Consider the following 12,199-nt stretch of genomic DNA (forward strand, 5'->3'; position numbering starts at 1 on the left):
ATTCTTCTTCAAGGTCTCTATCCTGACAGTTTCAAAAATACTGCTTTCTTCACACAAACAGAAGTCTCTAGGGAATCAGTTCCACCCACTTCCTTCACACATAAATATTAAAATACCTTCCAATTCTCTTGACTCAAAGGAGCCTCTGTCTTTCATTTCCAAGGCAAGCAGGTGCCACTGTTGTCTCTTTACTGTGGACCCCTACATCCTCTTTGATCCTTGATTCATTAATTGGCCATTCCCCATGATCTTTACCCCCTCTTATCAGTGGTTTTGTCTGTACACAGAAATAAAAATTCTTAAGATTTTCCCATTCCATGAAAATCTCCCCTAACTTTTCACTTAAGTTACACCAGAAAATCACTGCTCCCCACTCTATTCATAGATCTACAATTTCCACTCCATTTCTCTCCTGTGAAGTCATTTCTTAAACATTTCCATTTGATGTTTGACCTTAGGTGTCCCTAGTTAGCCCCTGAAAGTTTCTGTTGGCTGAATGTAGCAATGTCTTTTCATTATAACTTATTTTGAATTTATTAAGTTATTCATTTTGTACTTTCTGAAGCTCTGAAAATTATTGACAATCCCCCCCCCACATATCCTACAAAAGCTTGTAATATTTCTTGTCATTTGATGATGTTGAGCCTTGAACTAGTCTACGTAAATTGTACTCTAGTTTCTATCCACTGATTAAGAAGGTGTCTTGCAAGGTTATGACATTGACCATATTGCCTTACCCCGGAATTTGCCTGTCTCAAATGTTACATGTGATCTAGGAGGTGAATGAAAATAGCCATTCATTGAATGAGATTTCTTAAGTAGTAAATGCATCTATAATTCAGCTGTTTTTAAGTGAAGTAAAAATAAGTGTTCATACTTATCCAACATTTTCATGTCCCAGGCACAGTTACAAACAATTCATCCTGTCAAAACCTTAAGTAATTATTATCAGAATGCTTAAACACAGAGATGTTTAAATGCTAAAAACAGAGAGTAAACAACTGAGCCCAGATTGGACTACAAGTAGATCAGTTTCATATGTTCGTCATTACATTTTTCTGCTGTTTAATATCAATATTCTTCATTTATAGGTTTTGTATGCAACTTGGATAAGAGAACTCACATGAAACTTTTAGCATAGTTAGTAGCATAAATTTGATTATAAGATAACATTAATAGTCATTGTTTCTCCTGATTTTAACAGCTATGGTATTAGATTAGGGGTTGTATTCTCTCTTTTTTAATCATTCTTGCCTCATAAAATATTTAACAAATTGCAAGACAGGATATCATGTAGTCCAGGATGGCTTCTAATTTGTTATATAGTCAAGGATAATCATTAACTCCTGATGTTCCTTCATCCACATCCTGAGTGCTAGAATTACAGGAGTTACCCTCAGGTTTGTCTTATGAGGTCATCCAACTAAGCTATATTCCCAGATCCATGCTGTATTGTTCTTTGCCTCAGGAAATGATTCCATCATCTTCTGGACTCCATAAACCTTAGATCCACAAACACATTTCTACCTAGCCTTTTCTCTTTGCAGGCAATATACAGCTAATTGATTTTTAAATTTTTTTTATTTCTACTTGCACCAGTTTCTCTAAGGATCCATCATGTCTTGTCTGGATTATTACATTTCTTAAGACATATCCCTGTCTTTTTAACATGCCTTCTTTTGTCAGTCACAGATAGATATTTCCATGTTAAAGAGGTACCTCAGCAGTTAAGAACATTTATTACTCTTACAGAAGACTTGAGTTCAGTTCCTAGCACCCATGTTAGGTAGCTTTCAACCTCCTATGACTTCAGCTCTAGGAGATCCAATGTTACTGTTGTAGCATAGTTGTTGACTTTGAGTTCCATGTGGCCATATGACATTGATTTGTGAAAATGTTAGCTTATTTTCAGATGGTACTAAATACTTCTGACTTGGTAACTTAATAATCAGAAATGTGGGTTTTTTTTTGTTTTTGTTTGTTTGTTTGTTTTTGGTTTTTTACAGGTATAGAAATAGAAGTTTAAGGGTTTGCCTCTGGTAATATTGTCCTTGTTGTCAGAGTCCTGAATATGCAGGGACTCTCAGGGACTCCCACATACACAGACAGGGAATTATGTCTGACTTTTATCTACCTCTGCATCAATGGCATGCAATGACACATCCACTCTAAAGACCTTACCTAATCCTAATCCTTCTAAAGGATTTTTCATCAAGTTAATGCATATTATGGATGATTCTATTTGAAAACACGAAGTCTTGTGGGCACTCAACATAATAATGCACTTGTAATTTCTATGAAGTGAGCCCATGGTAATTTCTAACTTTGAAAGGCACTGATCATTGTCTGCCATCTCTAATTTTGAATGAGTCATGTTCATATTCCTTCCATATCTAAGAGACTGACAGGAGGGGACTTGCTGATGACAATTTTATGAGGCTCAAAACTTACCTCTGTGGTGATCTTCCTTCACAAAATCATATAAAATAAGTCAAGACCATAAAATCAATTTATTAGGAAAATAAAAATAAAATACAATTTTTAAATTTTGCAATATAGTGCCATTATTTTTGAGGAAAAGATAGTTTCTGAAGATAACACATACTTGATCATAGGGCATGGAGAAATCAAGTTGGTACTGACAAGGACTATCCCTGTATATCACCTGCATGATTTCACAATATGCTACATAGGCTATTAGGATGTGTGGGTCATAAGAGTCTTACCTATAAACTACAATAATCACTAGTGTGGGAAGATATATTCACGGATTCAATAGTGGCCCATGTTATCTTAGATGTTACAGAGATAATATATCATTTTCTGATTGGGCTTAAGGCCCATTCCATAGGGAGAAATCAGTGTCTGATACTGAATATGGCCAAGATTCCACACTTAGGTTTTAGTGGTGGTGCTCTACCATTATTCTTCTACATGGGCATAGCATCAAACTACTTCATAAATCCATATGTCTAAACCTATAGATTAAGATAGCTCTCAGATCTCAAGAGAAAATTTTCTTTATGTAGTGAATTATGGTTATCAGAGAGTAAATATCAGGGGAGTGTTCTGCCACAAATGAAGTACCTACACTACCTGCCTTTGGTAGCAGAAGGGAAAGCAGAAAGATTATTAAGAGGCAGATGCCAAGAACTCCCAGCAACTAAAGTTGCCTGACAATGACTCACACAAGTCCATGGGCAGCATAAATTAGAATTGGTGGAAAATTAGTGGGGGGAAGCCATACAAATTTGGTAGGATGTGGAAAGAGGGGTTCTATCTGAGAGGAATGAGGGAGGGTGAATATAACAAAAATAAATTGTACATTGTCTTAGGGTTTCTACTGCTGTGAAGAGACACCATGAGCATTGCAAATTTTATAAAGGAAAACAGTTAATTGGTGCTGGCTTATAGTATTAGAGGTTTAATCCATTTTTATCATAGCAGGAAGCATAGAGGTGTGTGATCAGGCATGATACTACAGAAGGACTTGAGAATTCTACATCTGCATTGGCAGGCAGCAGGAAGTGAACTGTGAGCCACTGAGCTTCTGAAAAAAATTTCAAAACCTACACCCTAGTGATGCACTTCCTCCAACAAATCCTTACCTACTCCAAAAAAAGTCACACGCCCTATAGACTAAAAATTCAAACCCATGAGTTTATGGGATCATTCCTATTCAAACTAACACACATGTCATTCTCAAAGAATTCAGATACATTTCATTTAAAAATATAAAAGATTTAAAATCTGTTATATTTATTATTAATTTTATTATTATACGTATTATTAATATCTCTAGTATAACATTTTCTTTATTTGATTAAGTACTATTTGACCATTTTGTCCAGGATATTATTTTATATTTCATGTATAAGAATAAATATTGCATTCAATATTTATGACAAGCTAAAGTATGTAAGCATATACACGATAGAAAGTTCTAACTGCTTATTTTTTAATTGAAAAACATTTTTTGCATACAATATTTTAATCATTTTCTCCTCCTCCAGTTCTTTCCAGATTCTTCCTATATTTATTAATTTTAAACTACAGAAAAATTGTTACTGATTTTAATTTTCCCTAAAGTGATAATATTATGAAATACTCATTTAGCTTTAATTTTCCGTATTTATCCCAAGATGGTTGGAAAATCAAAGAACAACAAAAAAGGGAAATATAATGAATAGCATCCTGAAGTTTCATGCATATTAAGGAGCTTAGCAAAATAACTTTTATAATGATTATTAAATGTTTTTCAATGCATGCTTAAATATTTATATTGATAAGAAGTAAATTTTTAAGATAATCTTCAGGTTTTAGCAATGTTTAGCATCTCTTTTCCTTCTAAGTAACAATATCTTAGGCTTTCTTCAGTCTAACAGCTCTGTGTAGTTCACACTTACTGTTCCTCCTTTAGTTATAGTACCAGGTGCTCTAGGACATCGTCTTTTTGACACACAGTCCACACTAGACCTTCCTGCTTAGCCATGAGGTCAGCTTCTCACTATCCCCAGGGTATGTTCTCATAAAGGCATTGTCTACTTTGAGTGTGCATAGGATCAACAGAGAGTTAGATCAATTCACTTCTTTAAGCCCAAATTGTTTCTCAAATTTCATTTCAGTTTTCACCTCACAAAGCAGTGACAAGATGAAGAGGAAAGCCTGATCCTAACTGTCTCTTACCTAAGCACATCCCTTCAACAAGTTTTATGAAATCATATAACCCCTGGAATATATTATCTCTCTTCTTCAGAGCCTTAAAGTTCCCAGGCAAATGAGAGTTCAGAAGAGTTAACCCCACAGAAAAACTGTTTTTAATGATATTATCATTGCAGAAACCAAAACTCTTTCAGGACATCATTGTAACTTGAAAAATCTGTCAGAATTTTAACTGAAATAGAGGATAGGTGTTTACTTTTAAATCAAGAATGTTCTCAAATAACCTACTGTTGCACAGACATAATTGAAGGAGGAGCTTTAAGTTCCTAAGATAACAATAGCAGTCACTATGGACTGATTAGCTTAGCTGTAGCAGTGTTTAGCACAAGTGGGTTTTAATAATACAAAGCACCAAGAATTTCATAAATCCATTGTTTTTAATAGCTGAGTAGTACTCCATTGTGTAAATGTACCATAATTTCTGTATCCATTCCTCTGTTGAAGGGCATCTGGGTTCTTTCCAGCTTCTGGATATTATAAATAAGGCTGCTATGAACATAGTAGAGCATGTGTCCTTCTTACCGGTTGGGACATCTTCTGGATATATGCCCAGGAGAGGTATTGCTGGATCCTCCGGTAGTACTATGTCCAATTTTCTGAGGAACTGCCAGACTGATTTCCAGAGTGGTTGTACAAGCTTGCAATCCCACCAGAAGTAGAGGAGTGTTCTTTCTCCACATCCTCACCAGCATCTCCTGTCACCTGAAATTTTGATCTTAGCCATTCTGACTGGTGTGAGGTGGAATCTCAGTTGTTTTGATTTGCATTTCCCTGATGATTAAGGATGTTGAACATTTTTTCAGGTGCTTCTCAGCCCTTCAGTATTCCTCAGTTGAGAATTCCTTGTTTAGCTGTGTACCCCATTTTTAATGGGGCTATTTGAATTTCTGGAGTCAAAAAATAATAATACAAAGCCCCATGAAATGAGGAAAGCAAAACAGGAACAGGGCCTCCCAGGTGTCACCCTCACTCTCAGACTTCTGCCTGAGATTCATGGAAGTAGATGGTGCATTTATGCAGTGCTTCATTTGAATTTCAATGGTAAGTTGGGCTCTGAAAGCTGGACTAGATAAATCAATTTCTAGAGAACAGTGATTTAGGGTAAGACAAGCTCTCAGATATCTTAAAATGTAATATGAAACGGAGTTCAAATACAGTGCTGTTTTTCTTTGAAGGTGATCCAGATACTGGTTGCAATGACTTTGTTGTCTGTGAGATTAATATTGCATATGTTTGTGCTTTTTGGTATCTTTACAGAAATCTGAAAGGAATATGAAATCTTTCATTTGTGGCTCTTAGCCCTCTTTCTTCTAAGAAAAACTTTCATTCAGTGTTACATATATACTTTGGACCTCATCATATATAGCTGAGGTATACAGCATGGTATTTTAATATCGATATTTGTTGTATAATGTTTTTTTAAATTTATTTTTAATGAGGTATTTTCTTCATTTACATTTCAAATGCTATTCCAAAAGTCCCCCAGACACGCCCCCCCACTCCCCTACCCACCCACTCCCACTTCTTGGCCCTGGCGTTCCCCCGTACTGAGGCATATAAAGTTTACAAGACCAAGGGGCCTCTCTTCCCAATGATGGTCAACTAGTCCATCTTCTGCTCCATATGCAGCTAGAGACACAAGCTCCAGGGGTACTGGTTAGTTCATATTGTTGTTCGACCTATAGGGTTGCAGATCCCTTTAGCTCCTTGGGTACTTTCTCTAGCTCCTCCAGTGGGGGCCCTTTGATCCATCCAAGAGCTGACTGTGAGCATCCACTTCTGTGTTTGCCAGGCCCCGGCATAGCCTCACAAGAGACAGCTATATCAGGGTCCTTTCAGCAAAATCTTGCTGCTGTATGCAATGGTGTCAGCGTTTGGAGGCTGATTATGGGATGGATCCCCGGGTATGGCAGTCTCTAGATGGTCCATCCTTTAATCTCAGCTCCAAACTTTGTGTCTGTAACTCCTTCCATGGGTGTTTTGTTCCCAATTCTAAGAAGGGGCAAAGTGTCCACACTTTGATCTTCGTTCTTCTTGAGTTTCATGTGTTTTGCAAATTGTATCTTGTATCTTGGATATTCTAAGTTTCTGGGCTAATATCCAGTTATCAATGAGTACATATCATGTGAGTTCTTTTGTGATTGGGTTACCTCACTCAGGATGATGGCCTCCAGGTCCATCCATTTGCCTAGGAATTTCATAAATTCATTCTTTTTAATAGCTGATGTTTAAAGCTAATTATCATATCCATTATATACATGGAAAATCTAATGGTCTAGGGAGATTGGATACTCAGCTACATGTCTGCTATGCAAACTTGAGGACTGAGTTTTGTCCCCAGCCCCCCATGAAACAAACATTGGTGGTGACATAGGCAGAGACAGGCAGATCATACATGTTTGATGCCAGCTAGCTTAGCCTAAGAAGTGAGTACCAGAACTCAGTGGAGAATCCCTATTTCAAAACAACAAGATAGGTTCTGAAGAGTGACACCCAAGGTTGAAAATGTGTCCTACACACACACACACACACACACACACACACACGCACACACCTACCTATCCACAGCCTCAGTTTTCTCACCTCATGAAGTACAACTGATCATTTATTTTTAAGTCCAGTATGATTGAGTGTGCATGGCTCAGGATCACAGCTCCAGGTTAGCCTCAATATCACATTACAAAGTAGTAACAGTTTTATGAAGTTTTTATACTAACAGAACAAAAAAGAGTTATACGTCAAGGCAGTTTTAAATACACTGGTAGAAAATGTCAAGTAGGAAAGTTGGAACAAGTAGGGAAATCTCTGCTTAGGCTTCAGATGCCTTTTGAGAGCATTCTTAACCTTTGTGTTAGGAGAATCTAGGAATATTTCATGACAGTCCCCAAGGAGTGACCTCATATCTTTTAAGATTTGGCCTTTTACTGAACTCAGAACTCAAACTCCTGATTATCTAGATTAGCTGGCCAGCAAACTCTAAAAGTCAGTCTATCTCAATGCTTCCAGTGCCAGGAACAGTTAGTCACAACCATGCCTGGTAAAATGTCTGCTCTGCTAATATTACTGAGATTTTTGCTTGTTTGTTTGTTTGAGTTTGTTTTCTGTTTTTGTTTTTGTTTTGGCATCTCTGCCTGTTAGAGTAATAGAAACTCACATACAAGCTCTAACTAAATATCTACTCAAGAAATCATTCATTTATTCCCGTGTGCAGTAAATCAAAATTAAAGAATGTTTCTCAATAAAGAGAGACCACATAGATATTTCCTTGAAGTAACTGAGGTATCAGTACATGGTCTATTTTTTTTCTTTAGACACCTACTGAGGTCTATTCTAATCCCAGGTCTTTTACTGCTTGTTGTAAAAGCCGACTTTATAATCACATGGCTGCTTTTATCATGGCAAATGCAGTACAGGGATCTAGGCTCAGAAACTTAATTTCCCTAGAAAATCAGAGTTCATATTAAAAATGTAGTTTACATCTGTTTCTTCTTGGGAGGATATTATTAGTATAGGCTAGTGTGGTGTCTGATTCTATTAACCACCCATTTTTAAAGCAGGAAGAAGGCCCTTGGCAGAAACCAAGATCTGTTGACCCTTAGATCTTGACCCTACCAGTATCCAAAGGTAACTATTTATTTTCTGCTCCAGAGAGCTTAATGATAAAGGCTCTACAGTGTGAAGGTGATGTGGCCTTAGGATGTAGTAACTAAGTGGGGAGCTGTGTGGATGAGCATATTCTACCCACTTCCTTAAAGGAGGAAGGTGATATAGCCTCATTAGGTAGCTGAAATTATAGACACTGACTGCTAAGTCTACAAGGCTGTAGATTTTTAGTTTTCACATTCAAATATTGCCTATGGATTTAAAGAGAGATATTCAATTGGACAAGGAGATAAGGTATTTTGAAAATCTCAGAAGAGTGATACAGAACCTATGTACCCACTGAAAGCAATGATGCCAATATGTGAACAACTGCTGGCTAAATCAATTTATATAAGCTGAGTATCAGTAAGTTTTAGTTGGCTATTGCTTCCATAATGACTCAGTAAAACTGGCTATTTTAACACACTGGAAGTATACATCTCACTGTTATGGAAGCTAACACTCAAGAGTCCATTTATTATCAGGTCTAAGTTTCCCTTAGATTCTTAATTTCTGTTAGCTCATTGGCTAGGTGAAGTATCACTCTGTCTGGCTGGTGCTCTCATTAGTGTGTCTCTCTCATCGCATGGTTTATAACAATATTCATGTTTTTACATTAAGTGTTGCTTATGACTTCCAAAATTTATGGATTGAAATTCTTATACCCAATGTGATATTATGAGGAAGTGAAGACCTTGGAAAGTGATTGGGTCATAATGGTGGAACCCTTAGGATTGGAAACAGTGCTCTTTTAAGAAGCAACAGTGGAGTACACTTCTGCTCCACTGTATGAGTATATAAACTAAGACCATTCATACATATTCTAGGCAACACCTCCCAGACACCAGATTTGACACCACATTGATGGCCTTCCTAACCTCTAGAGCTGTAAGAAATAAGCATTGTATTCAAGTTTATGATAATTGGATGGAGAAAGTTGACCTAAAATGAAATACATCTTACTTTGGTGTGATCTCATTTTAACCATTCCTATGTATAACAGCTGTATTCAGCAATAGTGCCATACTCTGCCCAATATAGGGTTATGGGCTTCAGGACTTCATTGTATAAATTTTTGAGGGGACAGAGTTTATTTATATCTATGAACCTTCTCAAATACATTTTTTTAGAATACATAACTGAAGATTTCCCTTCAGTAGCTACAAAAGCATGAGTTTCTAGGTTAGTCATATATGATGCAGAAAACACATGCAGCTTGCCTGAAGCCCAGATGAATTAAAAACATGAATCCAGGGACAGGTCTGTGTTTATTCCCTAAAAGATGGCAGCTAATCTCCACGGGGATGGTGGAGTACTGCTTTGTCATCATTGAAATTCACTAGAGGAAAGAGTAGTGGAAAACCATGCCTTAAATGGAAGATCATATAGTATTGAGGGCTAGAATAGTTGAAAATGTAACATTTGGAAATTGGCTACCCACCAAAGAGTCACTGGGGAATCATTTCAGTGTGGCCTTGTTGGTGAAGTTTTGCTTTAGGAAAAAAATACTAAAAAGGAACTCATACTCTAGCTTTGTATTATTTTGTCTTCCTTTGTTTGATAGCTACTCAGGCTATCTCAATAAATTACACATCTTATTTTAAAACTGATAAGTATATTTGCTTTTATGGTAATTCTTTAAATATATTTTTAACACATCAATTTTGTTGATCAATGGGTATATTGTGCTTTAGCAGACATATATGCAGTAATCATATCCAACCATCTTTCTTCATGGCTTACTTCTGACATACTGATACCATGCTCATTCGTTAGTAGGTCTTTTAATACAGATCAAATTTAGAAGATTTCATTTTTTGTTATAGCAAAAATGCCCTATTGTGGTTAAATATTATATTTTCTTTGTTTCTTCTTTGTTGTTATACATATAAGTTGATGTACTGGCTATTCCTGATTGTCAACTTGACTATATTTGGAATGAATTACAATCCAGAATTGGAAGGCTCACCAGTGACCTTAATCTGGAGGCTGGGAGATAGAAGTTTCTGATCTGGATCTTGGTATGGAGATCTTGAGGTATAGTGGCTATAGATTCCAGAAGACACACCTTTAATCTGGGCTACCCTTTCTGCTGGAGACTATATAAGGACATTGGAAGAAAGGAGTCTCACTCTCACTCTTCTGCGTGCTTGCTGTGTGGGACTGAGCAACTGCTAGATCCTTGGACTTCCATTCACAGCTACTACTGAACCGTTGTTGGGAATTGGACTGCAGACTGTAAGTCATCAATAAATTCCTTTACTATATAGAGATTATCTATATAAGTTCTGTGACTCTAGAGAACCCTGACTAATACAGTTGATTTCATATCTTATCAATTTTGAGTGTCACCATATATATGAGATACAGACATTTCTAAATGCCAATTTTAATCCATATATGCATAGATATGCATCAATAGATAGCTTAAATGTACAGAAATTCAATAATTGGTTTTTTTTTTTTAGGAATTTCTACCCAATGTATACTATATTCAATTTATATTCCCTCGGGGTGTATAAGGATTATTCTCCTCACCCTCTCTAGCATTGTTATTTTTTAAAGTATAAATACATTTTTAAATTTATTAGTGTGTGACTGTGTGTGCTTGTGCACATACATTTTATGACACACATAGAGATCAGAAACAATTTTCAGGGTTGGGATCTCTTTCTGTGACACTCCCGTCATCAGGCTTGGTGGCAGGTGTCTTTACGCACTCAGAATGAACTATGAGTGAGAAATCCTTTCCATAGGGTTATGTATTTGGATGTTGTATTTGGATATTTGTGCTTTTGTTTAGAAGGTTATGGAACCTTTAGGAGGTACAGCCTTGCCAGATTAAGGACATCATTAGGGACAGGCTTTGAGAATTTATAGCCTCTTCCCATGTCTCTTTGTCCTTCCTCTTCCTCTTCCTCTTCCTCTCCCCATCTCCCCCTCTCTCCCTCCACTTCCCCCTCTCTCCCTTTCCCTCTCTCCCTCTCCCTTCCCCTCCCCTTGTCCCTCTCCATATCTATGTCCCTACCCCACTCCCACTCTCCCTCCCTCTCTCCCCCTCCCCCTCCCTCTCTCCCTCTCCATATCTATCTCCCTCTGCCCCCTCACACACACACGCACATGCACACGCACATATGCGCGTGCACACACACACACACACACACACACACACACACACACATTCTTGTGTGTAATTGAAACTGTGGCCTTTCTACTTCCTTCTTTTACTACTATTCTTCAATCTGGAGTTTAACTGGAAACTTCTGTGGTAGATAACTTTGGAAATACTTGAAGTTGTTAGGAAGGTTTTATGAAAAGGAAAGGAATCAGTTGTCTTAAACAGCAGTGAACTATAGGAACTATAAAACCAACATGTAAGGCAAAGTGTGTTTACATGTACAATACTGGTACCACTATTACAGAGCTAACCATCTGTTCATCGATTGGATTTGGGGCCTGCCACATCAATAGCTCCAGGTTCTAATGCTCTAAACATGGCCAAAACGCCATGCCTCCATGGGCCAACAAGGTGAGTCAATGGGTAAAAGTGTTTACTGACAATTCTGCAATATGAGTTTAAGTCTTGGAGGACTCACATGGTAAATGGAAAAAAATGAGTCCTGCATGTAACCTCCTGACCTCCACATGTACACATGATGACACATACAGGCACAAATAATAAATGTAATAAAAATGAAAAATAACTGCCTTGCAAGGCCCCAGGCCCTGGGTGGGAAATTACTACTGGTGATTAGCTAAACAGATATAATATCAAACTCTCTTTTAAATTTTCTTCAGCAAAGCCTACTCTCAACCCTAATCAAAGAAGCTTCTC

The sequence above is a fragment of the Mus caroli genome, unplaced genomic scaffold (genome assembly GCF_978045245.1).
Source record: "Mus caroli unplaced genomic scaffold, Mus_caroli_1 scaffold_14, whole genome shotgun sequence".
NCBI lineage: Eukaryota > Metazoa > Chordata > Mammalia > Rodentia > Muridae > Mus > Mus caroli.